Source organism: Schistocerca nitens, chromosome 2 (genome assembly GCF_023898315.1).
Source record: "Schistocerca nitens isolate TAMUIC-IGC-003100 chromosome 2, iqSchNite1.1, whole genome shotgun sequence".
Lineage (NCBI taxonomy): Eukaryota > Metazoa > Arthropoda > Insecta > Orthoptera > Acrididae > Schistocerca > Schistocerca nitens.
Genome location: NC_064615.1, coordinates 151,896,266 through 151,919,463, shown reverse-complemented (window position 1 = coordinate 151,919,463; position 23,198 = coordinate 151,896,266). Strand labels below are relative to the sequence as shown.

General features: G+C 39.9%; 2 non-coding genes across 2 annotated transcripts; both read left to right on the top strand.

The window, feature by feature from the left end:
• The first annotated feature begins 10,515 nt into the window (after positions 1-10,515).
• Positions 10,516-10,590, top strand: Trnat-ugu (transfer RNA threonine (anticodon UGU)). The gene has a single exon. It is a non-coding gene; the product is annotated as a tRNA-Thr (tRNA).
• A 365-nt stretch (positions 10,591-10,955) lies between these two features.
• Positions 10,956-11,030, top strand: Trnat-ugu (transfer RNA threonine (anticodon UGU)). The gene has a single exon. It is a non-coding gene; the product is annotated as a tRNA-Thr (tRNA).
• The last annotated feature ends 12,168 nt before the right edge of the window (positions 11,031-23,198 follow it).

Here is a 23,198-nt window from a genome sequence, read left to right as displayed (position 1 = left end):
TTTTGATTGGTGGACGTACCTGACCGAAATTCTGGCGTATTTTATTCTGGCGAATTTCACCGACAAAAAAGGATGTCACTGCACATTCTTCACGAAAGCGTCCTGCAAAGTTAACAAAATCTCAAAATCATTGTTAGCAACACTATTATTGCAAGACGTAACCGAGGTAGAGTACGCCAACGCATTGTTATTTCAAGCGGCGCAACAATAAGTTTAGTTATGTAGTCTTGTAGCGAGTAGCAGAGCCAGAGCATATATTTGATAGTTCTGTTGCGTGATTGCATCTATGTTGCGAGTGTCTCACGAGTTTTTTAGTGTTTTATGCGCTGTACTAGTAGGTGAGACGACGAAGTGTGGGACAGTTCAAAGTTTGAATTCGAAGAGACAAGGAAAATCTGAAAATCGAAATACGTATAGCACGACTTGAGTATTTTTTCACTGTATTTTTAGTGGAACTACAGTGTAATTGTAAGTATTTAATTTAGTAATTAAAGTACTTTAAAAATAAATTCATTGCATTTTGTTTAGGCAGACTACTCCCTAGTTTTATTAGTATTAAATAGCACAATTTTATTTTCAGGTTACAATCTTTTGTGAAGTTCTGTACAAATATAGAAATGAAACGAAAGATTGACAGTGAATGTAGAATTTTTAAAGAGCAGTGGGGATGTCAATATTTCGTGGTGGAGTCAAGCAACAAACCAATGTGTATTATTTGCAATGAAGCAATATCAGTCTTCAAAGAATACAATATAAAACGTCATTATGAGACTAAGCACTCTCAGAATTACTCCAAGTTTACAGGATGCGAACGATTATAAATGTATGAGTCTCTGAGACGCCAGCTAAAAACCTAGCAGTCACTGTTTAAGAAAGTAAATGCTGAACAACATGCAGCAACTCGTGCTAGTTTTCGTGTGGCTCATTTAGTAGCGAAACAGTGTAAGCCATTTACCAATGGTGAAGTAATTAAGGACTGCATTATTGCAACAGCAGAAGAAATGTGTCCAGAAAAAGTTAATTTATTTAAAAACATAAGTTTGTCGGCAAACACTGTGACTCGAAGAATAGATGACATTGCACAAAATATATCAGCACAACTGCGTGACAAAAATCAAGACAGACTGGTTCTCTTTGGCCGTGGATGAGTCAAAGATGTATCAGATACTGCTCAAGTACTACTTTTTATTCGAGGGATTGACAAAAATTCTGAAGTGTATGAAGAGCTCCTTGATGTTCACAGTATTCACGGGACGACCACTGGCGAAGATATTTTTAAAGGAGTTGAAAGGGCAGTTCAGAAAAACAATCTTCAGCGGAAGAAATTAAAATATATTACAACTAATGGTGGCAAAAACATGTGTGGGAAAAGTAAAGGAGTTATTGCTCTCCTTTTTAAGGCAATAGAAAATGACGGTGGCTCACAACCATTAGTAGTGCATTGTATTATTCATCAACAGTCTTTGTGTGGAAAACATTTAGATATGTCAGAAGTTTTAAAGCCAGTTATTTCAGTTGTTAATTATATCAGATCCCATGCACTCAGTTACCGCTAGTTCCGCGAGTTTCTTGAAGATATTGAGGAAAGCGACTTGCCATATTATACTGCAGTGCGCTGGCTTAGCTGCAGTAAAGTTCTGACCCGTTTTTTTGAACTCCGCACAGTAACTGAAATTTTTTTGAACGAAAGGAATCGCCCTCTGGCTGAGTTACGGAACGGTGAGTGGTTATGGAAGCATCTTATACAGACTTAACTAAACATATGAATGACCTTAATTTAAAATTGCAAGGTGAAAACCTGCTTCTGCCTGATTTATACATGGATGTTAAGTCCTTTAGACAAAAGATTGCTTTGTTTCAATCTCAGTTGAACAAAGTATGCTTCACGCATTTTAATACATGCCAAACATTCAGTCAGCAAACTGAGATTCCGTTTCCTGTAACTTTTGCAATTGAAGCTTTGGGCGCTTTAAAAATTAATTTTGAATCACGTTTTTCTGATATCGATGCAAATTCAAACGATATCAAGATATTTCAAAATCACTTTGACGTCGATATAGAAGCGTTACCCGCAGAACTTCAGTTTGAAATTATTGATTTGCAATGTAGCGACTTTTTTAAAGAAAAACACTCAAAGTCAACATTACTGGAATTTTATAAGTGTCTTCCACTTTTGGCACTACTTATTTGTGCGAAAAACCTTTCTCCAAAATCAAACATGCAAAAGGTATTTAGAGATCAATTTTAGGTGATGAGCATTTGAAGTCGCTGATGATTATCTGTACCAGTAAACTTGATCCACAACCGGAGGTAATTATGAAAGGAAGGTTACAGCTACATAAAAGTCACTAATTATCACTAAGATGTTAAATTTATTTACGTGGATACTCTAACATTGTGAGTTTTCAAGATATAAATTAATTACAGTTATTTTTATGCAACAGTTACAACTAAAATATCCAATATCATTATGTACACCAGGTATTTTCTTTAAATTGCCTTTAAATAAAAATATTTTATACGATTTACTTGCTATGTGTATTTTACAACGTAATCAAAAGAAAGTGAAGCCTCACTTAAGAAGCATCTTCCATAATGATTTATTACTAAGGCTAGTCGCCGAAGTGGCGTCCATTTGAAATATTTGCACCAGACTCGTGAGTAGAATAAAATGCAAAGAATTTTTTACTTAAAATGTTTTCGCCAAACTGGTCTGCTACCCGTTCTTTTTTTTTTCCCCTATCGCACGGAGAATGGTCTGTCTGTTTATTGTGGATAGCCGCAAGTTTAACCATGACCTTCCGCTTTGTAAAGATAGAGCTTCGACAATGTCGCGGTGTATTGGTCGCGATAGGCCTCGAAACTCAATTGTTGGCAGTATAGCTACCACATCCAATATTTGGCGGGCCGGACACTGGGGATGTCCGGCCAGCTAACGCGGGACGGTTTGCCGGCCCTCGTGGGCCTGTTTCGGCCGCGGGCCGTAGTTTGGAGACCCCTGACCTAGAGCCACAAAGTTTGGGAACAAGCAAGGCTTCACATAAAAAGTAAAGAAAATAATTGGAAAAAATTTGTAATTATATAACACGAAAAAATATTTTTTTGTCATTTTTCATCCGTCTGGGTGTTTGTCTGTCCGCCTATTACGACACATTTTTTTTCGTGAACTGTTTGGTGTATGAAGTTCAAATTTATGTCACATACTAAGCTCCACTGTCCCTCGACGGTGTAAAAATTTTAAGCTTCTGGGTCAACGTAATCAACGGAATCATTTATGTCACGTATTTTGATGAAAATTCAATCAAAGCCTATAAGGTACTTCCCGTTGACCTAGAATCATGAAATTCGGCCAGATAAAAGGCTGCATAGTACAAGTAAAGTAAAAAAAAAATCTCATAATTTTGAAATTGTAATTATATCATACAAGAAATATCTTTGTGCCATTAGTACATACACTGCATTTATCATCCGTCCAAAGCATAATAGATGAACATAGTTCTACGGAAACATAAAATGTAGGTTGTAGTCATGTGTTAGTGAGCAAATAAAAATATTTATGAAATGTTGTATATTTACATATATAAGCATTGAAGTACCCCACTCGCTTCTTTTTGTATATCCGGGCTAGTCTGGGGAACTACTATAGAGATTCTGATATGGTCTTTGAATTCCTGGGACCGATGGCTTCCCCGAATCTATATCAAAAACAGGCAAAAAGCGTTGAGATTCTTGATTCCCACGATGGATGAAGCGTTTTTATCCGATTGAGTTTGCGCTAGTCCTTCTCGCACTTGGCCAATTTGTTATGTTACTGCAAATATTTTCAGGTAACTTCTAATAATACTGTTTCTTAATGCATCTTCTAGTTAACATTCTTCAACAATGGCTTGAAGAATTTCATTTCTGACCTCAGTATTCGATTTACTTTTTCCTTGTTTGTTATCCAAGCCTCATATCCATAAATTAGCAATGGAACAGCTGCTGTTTTACTGAATTTAAGGTGTAATTCTTTAGTAGTCATTGTTTAACGATCTTTCCTTGTTTCACAGACACTCTGATATTTTTCTGTTTTATTCTTCATACTTTTATAACGATCAAAAGAAATGTCGCAGCCCAGGTAGTTAAAATGATCTGATTGCTCGATTATTTTGTTTTCTACCACTATTTTTGTTCTCGCCTGTGGTTATTCTTAGAATGTAATTACTTTTCTCTTTTCAATATATATTTCGAAATTATAATTTTGACCGATTTCGTTTAGTTTAAAAATATTTATTTGTAATTCCTGTTCTGATGCGGCTGTTATAGCCAGTGTGATGAGCCAAAAAGTAATGATAAACTTATAATTGTCGTTACGCGAAATACCTCGTATTCGTTTGCTGTATTAGCAACTGAATTAGTTCAAAGAGATAACGCGCAAGAACTAAAGCGTATGTTAGCATGAGGTTCTTCTTACATATTTTTGTTTTAAGGAAATAGTCGTTATGTGGTAGAGGTACCGGTTCTTCGTAGTTATAAGAGTCTACAGTGAGAGTATGGTTCTGAGAATTCATGTTTCTACGAGCGTGAAGTATGTTAAGTTTGAAATAGCCTAGGATCCAGGGTTTCTGGCTGATTGCAAAATGTAATTGTGTGGGTGTGTTATATGTTGTGAGGAGTAAATAAGTAAAGTATGATAGCAGTCACCAGTCGGTGGTATTCTGGTTAGCACTGAGAGCGCAAGATTAGCTAGTTGGGTTATCGATTCTTGATATACAGGACATAAAATCCCGTCTGAGGTCTGCGAACATTTTTATGTTAATAATTGGCAACCAATGCTGTACAATCGCAATAAAGTCATGAGATGTTCAGTTGACTCTTTCGTTAGAACACGTTACGCATTTCGGGGTTGTACCCATCTTCAGACATCTGTTACAAAAAAGTACAAAACATAAGTGACAGCACACTCAACACGTCTCAACGTTACAGAAAATGAGATCGGGTCATATGAGTTACAACCCAAAACTTCAACTCGTTCCTAACCAACCAGGCGTACAGCCTTGACAACTCTAAAGAAAGTGTCCAATAACATATGACTGTAACTGCGACACAAGCAGTCTTGAAGCACAGCGTATACTGGCGCTAAACAAGTCAACTAGCAGTGAAGCGCCCTCGGTAGGGGGCGCTGCATGGTCATGTGCTCCACACGTTCACATTGAAAGGTCTCTGTTGGATTCCTTTCATGTTTAATTTCTTAAATCTGATGTCATTTATGGAGTAAATTCCTCTCCTAAATTTACTGTGGCGTTTCTGACTATCTGGGAGGAGCCTGAGTAGTGGAACGTGTTACGTTTACACGTAAACAAGAACGATCTGTCACACTACTACACTTTAAAGCACAGTTTATATGTAATTCTTATATGTAATTCATGTCACACAGTCTCATACGGAACCTACATCCGCTTTCTTTTATATACAGTATATGATAAGATACTGTCATCCCCCTTCCCTTCTGTGTGAGAGGATGAATGATCAAATGTGTTTGTAGTTGCATGCTTGAGGGTAGCAGACAAGGCTGTCTGCTAGAGAACAGTAGGACCAACGTCGGAACAGGTAGCTACGGTTCCTAAAAGCAAAGAGGTTTCTATTCTTAGTATGGTCCGGTCCGTCCCTTGTCAGGTTGGTATAGGAAGCTGCCCCTCTGGTCCCTTCCGTTTTTGTCTTTGTGAGCGACCCTCAGGGAAGCACGCTGGGTAGTAGGCAGTTGGAGAGTAGCGCAAGGCAGTTGCAGTCTGGCGGTGGCGAGCGTCTGAAATGGTAAGATCTCTGGCTAAGCGCGTGTCTGCTAAGTCCGTAGGACAATGGATTTGTTAAGTTCAGCCTAACTGAGAATTTAATCACCTTTATTTCGGGTTAGCTCTAAAATAGCTAAGGTTATCTTAAATTGCAGCGTAGTGTAATTCTCGTGTGAAGTTCATATTATTTTCCGGTAGTTGCTTTGTGAGTAAAGTGGAACCACGTGTTGGTCAGTGACTAACTAAGATCAATCTTAAATGCGAATGCTTGTGTGATTATAACGTCTCGTCTTGATAATATTTTCAATACAGCAACTTTTCTTTATGTTCAACCCACGTGGGATGTACTTTGCGAGACCAGTACCACGTGCTTATATAACTGTTTGACCCGTCAGGTTAACAGTAAGACGTTAATAACCAGTTCAAGGTTTTTCTTTTGTCAATTGTTTTTCGATCGAATTTTTTTTAATTATCAAAATTACTGTGGAGTTATACGCTTTCTGTAAACCAAGTTGACCACGTGAAGCATGTGATGTAATCATCAAAGTAGCCCTCAGCTATTCTTCTTGGGAAGATTTCACAAAGAGTTAATATGAATTTAGTATACCAGTGTGTGGTAATTACATGACGGACAGGATTGTGCTACAAACGTAATTTCTTTGACTGAAAATTTGAATCTGTTGGTTGTGGTTAACTTTCTCTTGCATGTGTTTCAATGTTCTTTGTGTGTTGTTTTATGAATGCAGTGTTGTATCCAGTCTCCCAATCTTGGCTCCATATTTTATGTGTTCCGTAAGATTCCAATCTCACATTTTCAAAATCGTAAATAAGGCACCAGCTCTGTTATAACTCACGTATAATATGCTGAAATTTCGATGATCAATCTTAAAATAAATTTGCAAATATAAACTGATTTCTTTCTTTTTATTTAAATTCTCCTTTTTATATATATAGATATATTACCGGTTGTTGTATGACTGTAAAAGATTATAATCAATGTTAGTCTGATTGGTAATGTGGTAAACCTAGACTAGTTACCCAGTCGTCAAACAGTTGCTTAGTAATGCAAGATTAACTTCCCCAGACAGCTCACGGCTTGTAACCCGCTTTTATTCTACTATTAGCACCCGATTTCAGCATAGCAAATTCAAGTAGCAATATTACAACATGTAATTTAATAATAATATACTCAGCATATAACATCAAACAGTGTGTAATTACGACTAGCAACCGGAATGGTACTTCCGCACACGTTAGCACTGAAGGATTTTTAAAAAAACAATTTTAAAAACTCCAAAATTTTTTTACATTGCCATACTATACCTATAGCCAGTAGTGGCACGAAACACAGCTCAAACCATATGTCAATATAAAATAAATAATAGGGGTGAGGTGGGAGTTCCTTCATGAGTAAACCTTTCAACCTCCCAAACCTCTAAAAGAATACCACCAAATTAAATAGAACCAACATTATCCATCGTAAACTAAAACCCTGTGATCAGCTCGCGTACGCAAACGTCTTAGGCGCGATCTGTTGAAGCCAACGGCAACCACGTCGGCGGCAGCAATCCGCCTATAGAATTACAGCCAAGTGATATTCATCGGCCAAGATTGCCCAAATAGAACCTTAAAACAACCACTTACGCCTCTCTACCATATGGAAAAAAGTTTAATGGTGAGAGAAAGAGCATTTTCATAAAATTCTAAAACACACACGTGGATTATACCTCATACCTTCCTTGTATAAACTAGTGGCACGACGATTTCCCGAGTCCTACCTATGCTATCCGGATACTGGAGAGCTTTAGATAAAAAAACCATTAAAATTGTTAAAACTTTAAAGTCTAAAATCAATAAAATAAACCATTGTGTCACCAAGGACCACCCAAAGGGTACGGTGGTCAACAAATCCGTATATGCCAACCTGTCTACCCATCTAACTTTCCCCATATGACGTTAGACTATCCAACCCGTCCACAGAACACCGCCTGCTCCTAAAAAATACACTATCATAACTTCTTATGAGGGGCTAACAGACACCAAACTCAAAATAGTATCCGTTCAAACAAGCCAAAAAACCAGTTGTTGCCACTGGAAGCCTGTTCATTAAAGACTTGGTGGGCATCGTGCTTTATACGCGCGTAGATCTCCAGATCTTCAAGGTTACCTAAAATATTCCCTTTTGGTTCTAAATGCAGAATCCTCGGGCTGTGTTCTACATTCTTGCTGTAGCTGGTTTCTGGAGGAGACTTTATAATAAGTTCTATAGATTTGAACAACAGGTTAAGCGTCTTGAGTTCCGTGGGATGTGAGATTCTATTTTTGTGTAAGTTTTATACTTGAGATAGCTTGGAAGAGACAAATTCTTTTGTTACGTAGGGGGAAAAGTGGAAATAATTTTTTGTGAATAACATAATTTGTAGAGTAATAATTAAGGTAATTAGTCATTCTATTGAAAAAAGGTTGATTAGCAGTTGGTTTACAATAAGTTAAGTAGAGGAGGGGGTGACGGGTTAAAAAGTAATGAGAAAGTTATTACTGTGTCACGAAATTACGTCGTGTTAACTTGTTGTCTTAGCATCTGGATTAGTTCACAGAGATAGGTTGGCGAACTGAAATGTCTGTGAGCATAAGGTTTTTCTTACGTGCGTGTGTTGTAAAAAATGTAGTAGAATCGGTGCCGGGGCATTAGCGGCCTGTATTAGCAGAGCGAGCGGCCAAAGATGGCGCGAATTGCGCTGACCACCAGCAACAGCAGTCAGAGGCAAAGATCATGCCCCGCTGGAGCCGGCTACCGAAGCGTTAGCCGACAGCTGCAGAATATAATGAAATAAGTGTTAAAAATAACGGTAGAGTTGTACGTCGGAGATGGTTTTAAAATGGGACAAATGATCAGTGGAGAACTTTGAACAAGCCAGGTGAGTGCCAGGTCTTGTACAGGAATGAAACATGGGACTTAGGGAAGGCAGGATTTGGTTTGGACGGCGCCTTACTCAGTTACCGTTGGTTGCTCAGTTTTTTTCGTTTTTTAAATCACGTACACTTTATTTGGAACCAATTGCTTATAAGGTAGACAGTAAGGAATAATTATCAAACTTGACTGTTAAGACAATATCTAATTAAAAATTCTTTAGACAAATTGCACTCACAGCTGATGTTCTTATTGACCAAAAATTCAAATTATTTGTTGGCTGAAGGCCCCAATAGTAATAACTCGGAAAACAATTTGACGGCTGACGCCTAGATAGGAAATTCTTAATAAAATATTATAAAAAGGGACAATCATATTAAGAGACAATATCTAATTAAAAATTCTTAAGACGAATTGCATTCATGTCTGAAGGCTATACTGACAATCATCAGAATCTGATCAAATCAAGAGAGAAGTGGGCTTCAGACAGTGCTCCAAGGATCGAACTGCGAAAGTCACTCAACATCGTAAACCATGAGACAGGTAGCCAAGAGTTGTATTCACTTAACCGGATGGCAACTCAAACTAGTGACAGTTTAAGCCCAGACCAACACTCTTGCAAAATCTGCCTAACGTCAGGTAACCAACACAACGATGGAATAACCCAGGGAAGGCGGAACCGGCGGATAGCACTACGTCTTCAGAATCCGGTGTTTAGAACATACAGGAGCAGAAGGAACCACTACGACAAAGGTACTCTAAAAGAAAAAAATATCCGAACCACAATCAAGGAGGCTGTGAAACTACACACCCTATCATACAGCAGCGGCAAGGCGAGGAAAAGTACACTGCCGCGAAAATACGCTAACCTCCAGGGCAGGTAACTGGGGCGTTAGCGGCCACTAGGCAGAAAAATACCGCTGGTCGAACTTCATCAGTAAACACAAGGAATGCAATGATTAATAATAAAAGGTGGATGATGGCTAATCAACTTCTCCAGCTCCAAACACTCCACTCGTTGCTCTTCGTCTGAGTGACCCTGCGAGCAGCAACACACGAACAAATGGCGTGTTCTCAAAATAGTGGAGGTTTCACTACTAGGTAAATGTTTACTCAACTCAAACGTCCTGGGTCCTGTGGACAACGAGGTAGTGGCCCTCACAACTACAGCCCCTTGATCCGGCAATGCCTACATGCCGCCGGCTGTCCCGGCATGCCCGCGCGCCGCCGGACCTCACTGCTGCCCTGTCCCAACCAAACTACTAACACACCCAGCTTAGAAAACACTTGACGTCCTTCAAAAGATAGTAGCTGCTGCTGCTGCTGCTGCTGCCACTTGCAGACAGAGAATGCTAGTAAACGTTGTGGCGCCAATAAACACAAGAAGAAAATGAGACGCCAACCTACCACCGGCACCATTGCGAGCCGCACACAGCTCAAGGACACTGGAGTTACGGCAGAGACGACTAACCGATGAATTATCGTAGCGATGGTCACAGTTCAATTGCTCGGTTGGGTCTATTCAGAGGAATCGGTTCTCAATAAGCACTTAAGAAGGTATTTGGAGGATTACAGTAGATTGTAGGTTAAAACTGACAACCAAAGGCTATTCTACAGTTCGTTGAATTCTGATCTTTGTTATTTAACTATATATGACGGTAGTATCTGTTCCCGAAAGAACACAAACCGTGGATGACCATGCAGCTTTGCTAGAAATGAAATGATAATTAAATAGACACCCTAGCTGCAAACAGGCGTTGATATACTTCACTGGGGACATGTTGAAAATGTGTGCCCCGACCGGGACTCGAACCTGGGATCTCCTGCTTACATGCCCACGGTGGCTCAGATGGATAGAGCGTCTGCCATGTAAGCAGGAGATCCCGGGTTCGAATCCCGGTCGGGGCACACATTTTCAACATGTCCCCAGTGAAGTATATCAACGCCTGTTTGCAGCTAGAGTGTCTATTTAATTATCATTTCATTTCTAGCAAAGCTGCATGGTCATCCACGGTATGTGTTCTTTCGGGAACAGATACTACCGTCATATATAGTTAAAATATGGCTTCCCGGCCATTGACCTTCTTGTGTGAACGCACACGCTATGCCCGAACTCGTACGGGACTTGGTAGATTAATCTGCCACGAGTAATGAGTATGATGGGCAAACACCTATTAGGCGCACTACGAATGTAGTGGTGTGGACATGTTGGGAATGTGGATCTCACGGGGAGCGTGCAAGGGATAAGTCCCTGCAGACGCACTATCCTCTGTGCCCTCGGTGGCTCAGATGGATAGAGCGTCTGCCATGTAAGCAGGAGATCCCGGGTTCGAGTCCCGGTCGGGGCACACATTTTCAACATGTCCCCAGTGAAGTATATCAACGCCTGTTTGCAGCTAGGGTGTCTATTTAATTATCTTTGTTATTTAGTTATGATCATCGGAAAATCTCTGTAGGCGTTTGTAGGTTTCACAGACTTTAAGAATATATTGATAGTTTACTAGGGCGTGTAGTAAGTGTTGTGCCTAGACCAGACACTGGTAATTGGCAGCTATATTGCCCTACAATCAGTCGCCGTTCTGATTACTTCCGTGCATATTGACTAATGATACCGTTCATGCCCTCCACACTCTGAGGATGAGTGATTGTTATTTTATTGGCTCTGTTGGCACACTCTGAGGTAATAGTGTGATTGCTGTAATTGTGGATAGGTGTGTTTAGGATTCTTACTGAGCAGACGACTCAAATTTATTGAATTAAATTATAAACAGGGACTACTATTTGTGATAGCCGAATTCTGAAATTGTGGTCGTACAGCGGAAGTTGTCCGTTAATTATTGAGATTTTCCCAGTAATAATAAAAAAGCGCTCGACTGGAAACATGCGACTAGGGAGGTGGCAAAGCTGCTATTACTTGCCGGCCGCGGTGGTCGAGCGGTTCTAGGCGCTCAGTCCGGAACCGCGCGACTGCTACGGTCGCAGGTTCGAATCCTGCCTCGGGCATGGATGTATGTGATGTCCTTCGGTTAGTTAGGTTTAAGTAGTTCTAAGTTCTAGGGGGCTGATGACCACAGATGTTAAGTCCCATAGTGCTCAGAGCCATTTGAACCAGTTTTTGCTATTACTTCCAGCTCTGACAAATCGAATAGCCAATTAAAGTAAGGCACGATAGTGGATCCTCGTAGAGCCAAGACCTGGGGAGAATAGTTCAAATGGCTCTCAGCACTATGGGACTTAACATCTGTGGTCATCAGTCCCCTAGAACTTAGAACTACTTAAACCTAACTAACCTAATGACATCACACACATCCATGCCCGAGGCAGGATTCGAACCTGCGACCGTAGCGGCCGTAGTTTGAATAAAAGTTAAGGTGCAAAGTGACGTTGACACATAGGCTTTTTATTTCTTTTTTTATGAATTACTATCATTTCATGAGGGTTTAACTTTTGATGGCTCTCTTTCACTAGTATCGTCGTTGTGCAGATGGAATAAAGAGCTATAAATAAAGCCTAGGTTCTTACAACACACATGGAGTCCTCGCATTTTTGACTGTAAATAAATGTAATTTCCACTTGGAACGAAATGGGGTTCCCGGGTTCCCGACAGAAGAAAAGAAATAGCTTGTACTCTGAAAGATAAATAGAAACAAAAGAAAAGAAAGAATAAAAAAAACTGAAAACTAATAAAAGCTATAGAAGTACTATTTAACTAAAGAAAGGATACGAGTAGTTACCGAACTTAAGATTTTGGCCAAAAATATCATTAATAATCTTTGTTTGAGAAACTAATACACGATTACGTTGATCTTTGTTTCTCTTCTTGCGCGTGATTATTGACAATATTGTGTGATTATACTATTATACTTACGCCTAGTTGTTTTCGACGTCCATAAAACATCGATTGATGCTGTCACTGTCTAACGATTTGGTTGTTACGTCTTACAAGTGACATGATTATTTGACTGTGGCAGCTATATTGTCGTACCTCAATCGTTAATGTTGCTGTATACGAGATTTCTTCTTGCTTGTTTACGGGTTTTTGTACTTTTGGCAGCTTTATTTGAGAGAACACCACCGATGTTGTATGGTTACAGTGTTGTTTTGATTTATTAATCTATGAATTTCTGTGTATTAGAAACGTCAATTACAATTCTTGATGGCCCGCAGTGCGATATGACTTGCAGAGACATTGTAAGTAACTGCTTTGTTTAAAGTATTTAGTACTTCATTCGTTTGCGCTAGGCCTGTTTTGGCTGCATTGTCATTTTCTAGCTGTCTGCGAGTAATACATGGTTTCGTTTTAACCTTTGTTTCTATTCTTACGCTTGGTTAATGACAATATTGGGTGATTATACCACGTACTTACAGTACGTCTTCTTGTTTTTGACGTCCGTAAAACATGGATTGATGCTGTCACTGTCTAAAGATTTGGTTGTTACGTCTTGTAGCTGGCATGATATTTGAGTGTGGCACCTGTATTGTTATATTTCGATCGTTAATGTTGTTGGAGACGAGATTTCTTCTTGTCCTTTTCACAAGTTTTTGTTACTTTTGACAGCTTTATTTCCAACACCATCATTGACTTTCCGTGGTTACAATGTTGTTAGCACAGTCTAACACAACAGTCGCGACATTTTGTCTCGTTTTCGTTACCCACTGCGACAGCACCGGGCCAAACGGCCACTTCCCGATACGATATGTCTGGATACTTATGGATACGACACTTCTGGATACGATACTGGATGAGTGCCAATGCTATAGTTTATATTGATCTTTAACACAGTTTTCACAAAAGACAGCGTATGTAGCGCCATAAAAATTGACAATAACTACAAAATGACACCATACTTCTCATTTTTTTAGTATCCTAATGACACAGGTAGGTATAAAATAGTACATTACAGGATATTTTATTTTCGATTCTCTTGTAAGGTATAGATATTTAGTGAAATATGTCGTTTTTTGTTAATAACTAAAAACTCTGATAATCACCAAAAGACCTGACCTTTTGCAGAAACTAGATCACGGGGTCCCGGTTTCGTTTCCCGGGCGGGATGGGGATTTTCTCCGCCCGGGGACTGCGTCTTTGTGTTATCCTCATCATTTCATCATCATCGGGAAAATGGCGAGACTGTGCAGTGCAAATATTGGCAATGTACGGGCGCTGATAACCGGACCTTTGAGGGTCTCTCAAACCAAAAAAATCATCATCATCAAAATCATTTTGCAGAAAGTCGTCGTATGTCTACCCAACAACGCGATGTTTCGTTCGCTACAGTTCCAGACAAATCAGTGAATATGTAGGAAACCTGGATTGAATGTAATAAACATTGTTTGTGGCTACGATGTATTGTTTGTAATTCTGCAACCTGTAACCACAAACAATGGTTACAGCACCCATACGGTATAAAGAGTCAACAAAAGCATCAAAACACAAATAAAGAAAAATGAAAACAAACAGATAACACGAACACCAAAGGATCCCACAGACACTACAGCACACAGAAAATACAACACTGTAGCGCTCAGACATGACTAACAGAAACAAATGGTACACTTCAACACGCAAACACTATCAACACACAGGATAGCAAATATATTAAAGAAACAAGGATTACACATTGCTTACAGAACAAAAAACACACTTCATTTATATTTACAAACAACAGGCAAACCAGATAAATACGAAGGAGCAGAATACCAAGACTGTGTAGTAGTATATCTGGGAATGACAGGCAGGAATTTCAAAACTAGGGATAAAGAACATTTAAGAAGCTGTAAGTATGAAAACAGCCGTTCTACCTTTGCCGAACACCTGATAAAGCATGGACATGAACCATCCAACATGGAACAAGGAATGAATATTATTAGAGTGAACAATCACAACAAAACACTCCTGAAATTACAATGAAACTTTCACATACAAAGAGCCCTTGCAATGAAAAAGAAAGTAATTAATAACCAAATCAATATAAGCAACGACTCTCCGACCATATTAGCCACCAAAACAATAGTAAACAGAAATCTGAAACACAACCAGAGTAAATAATTAATGAATCTTCCTCACACACACATACCAATATCAACTTAAAAAACGCTCTCACAGAGAACGACACATTCACAAATAACAAAACACTCACACACACGCACGCACACACACACACACACACACACACACACACACACACACACACACACACAATAGAAATCGTAACACCAGACTATAATTTAACCTCACGAAATTTATGGTACTAAAGTTGCTTCGAATCTGACAAATAAAAATAACTTAACAAAATGTAACATAATAACACATTGTAACTACTACGTTGTAAGTTTTATGTATAAAAAGAAACATGTATTATAGGCCACTGAAGATGCTTCATAAATAAAAGAAGCGAAATGCTTGCTTAGACGGAACTTATACCTCCATGAATTTGAAGGAACTAAGGAACGACGGAAAACGGAAAAAAAGACGAATTGTATTTTATTCCGGTACAGTGCAATCAATAGTGGCGCCCCTGAGCATCCAGGATATGTCTGTATGCAAGCAATCCTGGGTGTTTGTTTTAACTTGAGAAACGGTGCATCGTACGAAAAAGTTGTTCTAGGTACAAAGCTAATATTAGGAAAGGGGAAATCTGTCTGTACGACAACTGGCCAATGTCCGCTCTTTTAACAAACTGTACCTGTGTAATAATTTTTACTGTTTCCATGGAGGATGACAACCACATTTTTTACAGTGTGACTTGAGCTTCTTCGCTCATGACGTATGTGACTTTCCTTCCGGAGAAGATACCCTTAGTAGTACTGAAACCTAGTGAAGGTTTTTATAGCAAACTTACGCAACCAGTTGGCTATATACTTTATATACCGAAAGGCCAGGTAGACTTGAAGAATGATATCACAGTTTGAAACAAAAACACGGGGAGGTTATTACTAAGATAATAGCTTTAGAAGAAACGCTGAGTGGCTTGTCGACAGTTTGCCGGGGAGTTAGAAAAAGCTAAAGAGTCCCACGTAATGTCGATAAATTTGATACTCCAGGACATAAAAGATCAGCTACAGGTTAATAATGACAAGATTTCAAGACAAGTCATAGGCGTGTAAACAACAAAAGTGGGTTGTTGAAAGATGTAACTAAGACTAAATGCAGTTCCTCCCACCCCCTATCCACCCCTCTCCACAGAAATCCACTCCCCGTCCACAAAAAAGGTAAAAAAAATTTTAAAAATACCCGCTGCCCGTGACATGAAACCGAAGCCGATAATACCTAAAAAACAAGTGAAGCTCCCAGAAGACATGGTAGGGTATCAAACACGTGGTTTCATACACGTATAAAACATTCGTCACTGTTATCAAATCATGAATTTTATATTTCTTGACGTTGAATTTATGCCGCTTTGTAAACTGTTGCCTACATTTTATGATACCTGATGATGGTTTGTGCACCGAAACTGATTGTATAATAAATCTTTGTCAGTAGCTCTTGGCGGTGAAACATGACTTTTTCCTGAAGTATACATTTTTAAGAATTTGATTCTTGCTCAACTGAAGAATGCGGATTCCCAAGGTTTACGTGGACGACAGACTACTGAGAATGAGGAAATCACTGATTCTCGTAAAGTTATCGACACTAATGATGTCACAGTAATGGCACGAGCCAATCAGATAGCTGCAAGTCAGTCAGACGTCCAAAAGCTGGATACTATAAATAGAAACAAAAAAGTTTCGTGCGTGTCACCACCGCAGATGAGGGGAAAATCCGAAGACGTGAATGGTACTTTCCCAGCTGGGAATTCCCTTTTCTAGAGAATCATAAGGCGTGTCTCGACTGACCGCAACATTGCTCAGCTGTGTTTTATATATACCGTGTGTAGGTTTCCTCTTGGAAACGGAGATGGCGGAATGGTTGAGGTAATGGATTCGTATTCCGAAGGAGCGGGTTTCAACGCTCGCTATATTCTAAGATGGTTCCTACGACATGGAGACTGTCGATCTGTTCATTCGTTAATTATGAAATTTCTGCCGAATTGTTGATTCCATTTTTCTGCAAGACATTTCAACTACCGTCTTCTTCAGGTACTACGAAATCCGATACTATGAGTACCCGTATTTGGACTCCAGCCAGACTGTGAAGGATTGTTAGTGTAGTGCCGCTATTAATTCTGGAAGCCCTCTGATGCTTATTTGTTTTTCGGGTCTCGCACTGATATTTAGTGAAACGCAGATTTTCTTGGCGTTTTCCATCACTAATGGGTAATACAAATTGAATGCTGGATTCCAAACCTTAGTTAGGTTGAAACTACCATCCTGGATTATTAGGTTTTCCGAAGTCTTTATTTCGATAGGTTTGTTGACTTCGCTATCACATAAACTCGGCCTTTGCATCATAGCTAGTCGTCAGCTCATCGGGCAAAAAATTAGTCATCCCTAGAGAAATCATTACATGCATCGATTAACTCCGTATAGTTCTGTCCCTGGACTTGTCAACCACCGGAATTCGGTTAAGAAGTGAGACTGCTAGTTTATGCAGATACGTCACATCCAGGTTAAGCCATTCACTGAGCATTTGATAGCTCATTTCCACCAAATTGCGGGTATGCTGATGTCGGCGTTTTACCGTCTGTTCCATGTTACACAAATTTTCTATGCATTGTCAATCAGTTGATTTTGCAGGCCAATCGAGATGTAATAAGTGAATGAGTGTTCAGAAAATATGTCACATATTTTTCCCGCCCGATGAACTTCGCTGTTGTTGTCCCTGTGTGCATTGGTCTCTTGCAAGGTGAAAATTCCAAATGTTCACTGCATGCAGTTACCGTAACAATGCTCTTTCGCTAACAGGTTGACATGGACCTTCATTCACTGCCTGCAGCAGTTCCTATCGTGTTTGCTAGCGACTTTGGTTCACAAACCATGAAACGCGTCTTCAGCCCCTCTCAGTCAGAATCTTTTACCGACCACAATTCTACGCTCGCGTTTCGTGGCTACGTGTGTTAAGCCACTGCCTGTAGACACGTTGACCAGTCCACCGCGAAACACCAACAAATCCAGCAATTTCATACACCGCTTGGCCATGGGCACGGCCGTACACTATTGCCCCTTTTTGCCACAGTCACGCCTATTGATTTACTCATGTTTACGTACAACATCCGCTTGAAACATAAATGTCCTACTGATTGCTATAGCCTTATGCTCATGTAGAGGCAGTACACGTGCGCTTGAGCACGTAACTCGATCGCTGCGCCATCTGTAAAGGCTTAATGATTCATCTGTGAGAGCGCACTGGAATGACCAATTTTTTGTCACAATTACACTCACGAAACAGTGCTCCGCAACAGTTTAGCTTGATTGTTTTAGTCGGGTGTGTGTCTGATGTTCCTTGAACCTCAAATCGATGAACAGTCTGCCTCTCCTAAGAATCAGCACATTTATTATACATACTCGGAAACCGAAGGCCTAGATCGTCTTTAATAACACAAAGAAGGCTTGATCTTTGTTGACAGGAGCGAAATAAATTTGAGGCTGTGTTTCCTTACGAGTCCACCGATTTTTATGGAGACAGATAAGCGATTCTTGGCTTTTCATTCTCTTTGACTGTCTGAACTTGTTACTCAGGCGTTGTTGATTTTGACTGAACTGTGCGACTAATTTGTCAATTTGAGTACCCATTCCTTCTGAACACTGTTCGTAGGTACGGTAATTCTCCGATAGCGTATCTTATCGACAGCGGTCTATAAAACATTACTGCTCTCCTTTGTCATCCGACTGGTGAGAGATGTTTTAAACATTTCATCTGACACATTTCAGGCTTTTTCTTCTGTTGCATTTCTTTAATTTCTGAAGAAAGGTTAGGATTATTTTAGAAACAGTGGAAACAACTACCTGTAGTCTCAATTTCTGCGACTCACTTGAAAAGTGTGAAAGGAACACTTCATTCATGTCGTATACTTAAAAAAAGAATGCACAAATGACTACAGGCAAGGTTTAGTGAATATTCGTGACTCTGTTTGGAAAGATCTACGCGCGAAGCGTACAAAAGTTAACGTTGTCGTACCAACTGGCGGAAAATCCGCGAAAATTCTGTTCCTTCTTTAAAGTTGCTAAGCGGTTCGGAGGCTTCTGTCAAGTTACTCGTGGCAGTCTGGTGTGGTACGGTAAAAGAACTGACCCGCAAAATTGCAGACCAATATCCTTAACATCGGTTTACTGCAGAGTTCCGATGTAAAAAAAGCTTATGCACACAGATCAGCACGGCTTTAGAAAGCGTCTCTCGTGCAAAAATCAGCTTGCCCTCTTGCCACCTGATACACTGCAAACTACACATGAAGGGCAACAGGCAGATTTCATATTTCTACATTTTCGAAAGCATTTCACACGTCGCCCTACTGCGGACTGTTAGCGAAGGGAAGAGCATATGAAGTAGGTTCCCAGAAGTGTAAGTGGCTCGAAGACTTCTTAAGTAGCACAGCACAGTATGTTGTCCTCGGAGACGACTGTTCATTAGAGACAAGGATATCGTCAGGAGTGCACCAGGGAAGTGTGATAGGACCGTTATTATCTTCTGTATTCATAAATGATCTGACGGAAGGGGTGGGGCAACAGTCTGTGGTTGTTTGCTGATGAAGCTGTGGTGTACGTGAAGGTGTCATCGTTCACACCTGTAGGAAGATACAAGATGACTTAGACAAAATTTTTAGTTGGCTTGATAAACGGGAGCTAGCTCTAAATGTAGAAAGATGTAAGTTAGTGCGGTTCTAGGTGCTACAGTCTGGAGCCGAGCGACCGCTACGGTCGCAGGTTCGAATCCTGTCTCGGGCATGGATGTGTGTGATGTCCTTAGGGTAGTTAGGTTTAATTAGTTCTAAGTTCTAGGCGACTGATGACCTCAGAAGTTAAGCCGCATAGTGCTCAGAGCCATTTGAACCATTTTTTGTAAGTTAGTGCAGATGAGTCTGAGAACAAACCCCAATGTTCGAATACAGCATTAGTAGTGTACTGCTTGACACAGTCATGTCGTTGAACTATCCGGGCGTAACTTTGCAAGGACGGCGAATGGTTGAATTCTGTTTGTTGAGAAAGTGAGGTTCACCTATAAGGAACACCTCAAGTAGGACATTAGTACGGTGTATTCTTGGGTAATGCTTGAGTGTTTGGGGTCCACACCATGTCGGATTAAAGAACGACATCGAAGAAGTTCAGAGGCGGGCTGGTAGATTTGATACCGCTAGGTTCGAAAAATACGCAAATATTACGGAGATGCTTCGGGAACTGAAACATGAATCCCTGGAAGGAACGTGATGTTTTTTTCGTAACGCTACTGGGAGAGTGGACTGATGTAATTGCGTTTCAGTGGAGGCGTACTGAGTCTCAGCTTTATCTTCGATAAGGCTAGAAACTGAAGTAATGAGTAAAATTTGAGAAAATTTAGAGAACCGGCGTTACAGGCTGACTGCAGAACTATTCTACTGTCGCCAACATAATTTTGGGTAAGGACCAGATAAGATAAGAGATATTAGGTTTCATATGGAGGCATACAGATAATTGTTTTTCCCTCCCTCTATTTGCGTGTGTAACAGGAAAAGAAATGACTAGTAGCTGTACCCACCGCCATGAGCCACAGTGTGACTTTCGCAGTATCTATGTAGATGGAGATCTCGTAGATATTCTTCCCAAGCAAAACGTATTTTGTTTTAAAGTTTAAACAGTAACTGTGAGTCATGGAGCTATTATGTCACAAAATTTTGTTCATTGTGTTGGACAAAGAAACACCTCCATAATTCCCACTGTTTTTAATATTTTTTTATAAATATAAAATTTTTTTAAATGATATAACCACGTATTTTTTAGGTTCCTTACGACATTATTGAGAGCAGTTTTTTCTTTGAAGGTTTATCGCGAGTTTTAGATTTACGTTAAAACAATTGATAATAGTTTTACTTGCTTATTTAAATCATTTCGGAGAAAGATCTCCATTTGCATGGAAATTAAACTATTGGTTCCCTGTTTGTTTTTGGTTGCCAGACTAAAACTCTATTGGGACTAACTGAAGCTGAGCTAGTGTTGCCTGAAGCACTGATTTTGATTAAGAGATAAATTACTTATGGGACTTCGTGGTTGTTATTGCTAGAACGTAGGTAATATGTGGATAAAATTAACTGAGTCTTCTACTTCATACACTAGAGGATGCCAGGGTACGTCAGCGGATATACTTGCGCTGCTACAGTGCTTGAAGATAAAATCGTAATTCCATCGAAAGAAAGATATCTTAAAGTATAATTTCAATGGAACGGCTATTATTTCAGCTTTCGTTAATGATTGACATTTGAAGAAGGCCGTGGCATGTGGTTCACTAATATTTTAAGTAAACGCGGAAGTAAAATTTCGGCACTAATAGTGAAAATTTCAATTTGTGTGGTGCCTAGTGGCGAAGAGGATATGGCAGCACGATGTAGCTGTAAAGTCTGACAGAACGTCCTGTATAGCTTGGTGGTACTTGTCGTGTATTTAGGCTGGGAAAACACGCGTGTAGCCATCGGGTAACGTACTCATCTTTTCGAGGCGGAAGGAGACTTAATTGGAACAAGGAGCTTCCGGTGATACACTGCAAGCGCGCTGATGGTCCGTAGCGACAGCTCCGAACATGGGAAGACAGTCCAGGAAGCAGAAAATAGCCCCCAGTTTCGGTAACAAGGCGCTACTGAAGCACGTAAGCTATTGTACGCTTTTCTTGTTCGGATACTCGTTGGGGAAGTCTACCTACCGTTGCGAATAGTGGATGCGAACTCGGGCAACTTTTTAATAAAACGTTTTTCACTGTTACTAGCGGTCGGCTGTTTTGTTACTATTTGTTTAAACTGGACGACAATGAACAATAAGCGCAGCAGTGTGAAACTTCCTGGCAGATTAAAACTGTGTGATTTTCGTGATCAAGTGCTCTTTCTTCAAGGAGTACTAGTCCAACAAGGCCCGCAAGAGAACTTCTGTGAATTTTGAAAATTAGGAGATGTGGTACAGGCAGAATTAAAGCCGCGAGGGAGGGCCGTGAGTACGGACAAAGAGTTATGAAGCTGTCAAGAACATCTTTTTCTTCTATGCATGGGAGCCAACAGAGCCCGCTCTGCAATCATTGACAAATTTCCCATACTATCAAACATCGATTCTCTTGTTCGGACCAAAATGTCATTTGGAACTGGATGCGAAAGAAACTGGCTTTCATCTCTAGTAAGGCGCCTCACACAACTGCAATCTCACAACCGGACTGCGAACTTTTCCCGCCCAGCAAACGTTACTGTTACGTGTGGCTGACTGGACACTTCGCGTACTATGACCTACACATTGCACATCTTGTTATTGAAGTCTTCAGGCTCACCTTGAAAACCATTACCGGTGCGTAACGAAGCGCTTAAGAACGACATACTTACCTACTTTTCATGACTCCATCCGCACTGTAATGTCCACGCCTAACCCTTCCCATCTCCGTCCCCTTCGATACACACAATTCTCGCAACACCCTTCTTCGGAGCAGAGATGAGAATTAACGACTTTAAAGTTTTGCGTTCGTTCCGTAACAATATGCTTTTGATTTTCAAGGGAAACACTTGAGACAAGACATTACTGTGACTGGTATTGATATCGAATGAAAAAACAACTTTACTGTTACGACTCACTGTCTCTATACCTCCACGACGCGTTTCGAAGGTCTAAACCTCTATCATCAGGTGGGTTTACATTTGATGGTATGGCATATGTGTGTGTTGTGTTACGATTTTGGGGGAACTTGTTGCACTTTCAAGTGGAGAAACAAAACACTATTTCAGTACATGTTTTTGGGAGGTTTCTTGACTAAAAACATCTAACAGTAAAAATAAAACAAGCAAAATGTTATACCTCCTGTGGTGACAGGTTCCTTTCATCGTCGTAACACATCTCGTGTAAACTATCATGTTTTATAAACTAAGATGCCGTGTGGGAACTGTAAGGAGCAAAGAACATATAGCAAAAGAGGAACATTATCACAAAGTACAAAGAACAACATTATTATTTCGGAATAAGTTCTAAAGGATTGTGGTGATCTTTGTTTGAAGTGCTGAATACGACATGCGTTAAAATAAATATTTCAGGTATGTTGCATTCAGCTCCTCAAACAAAGATCTCCACAATTCTTTGTAACTTATACCGAAATAATAATGTTTTTATGATGTACTCAGTGATAAAGTTTCTCTTTTGCTACTTTTTTGCACGTAATAGTTTACAGACACCATATTTGTATACAAAGTGTGAGAGTTTTCACGTGATGTGTTACGACTGTGAAAGGGACCTTTCGCCACTGGAGATATAATATTTTCACTGTTAAATATATGTTTAGTTTTTAGTCAAGAAACCTCCCAAAACCTCGTTCTGAAATTTGTGTTTTGTTTTTCCACTAGACAGAGCCGCAAGTTCCTCCAAAATCGAAACACAACACACAAATATGTCGCACTAACAAATGTAAATTCACCTGATGATGGAGGTGT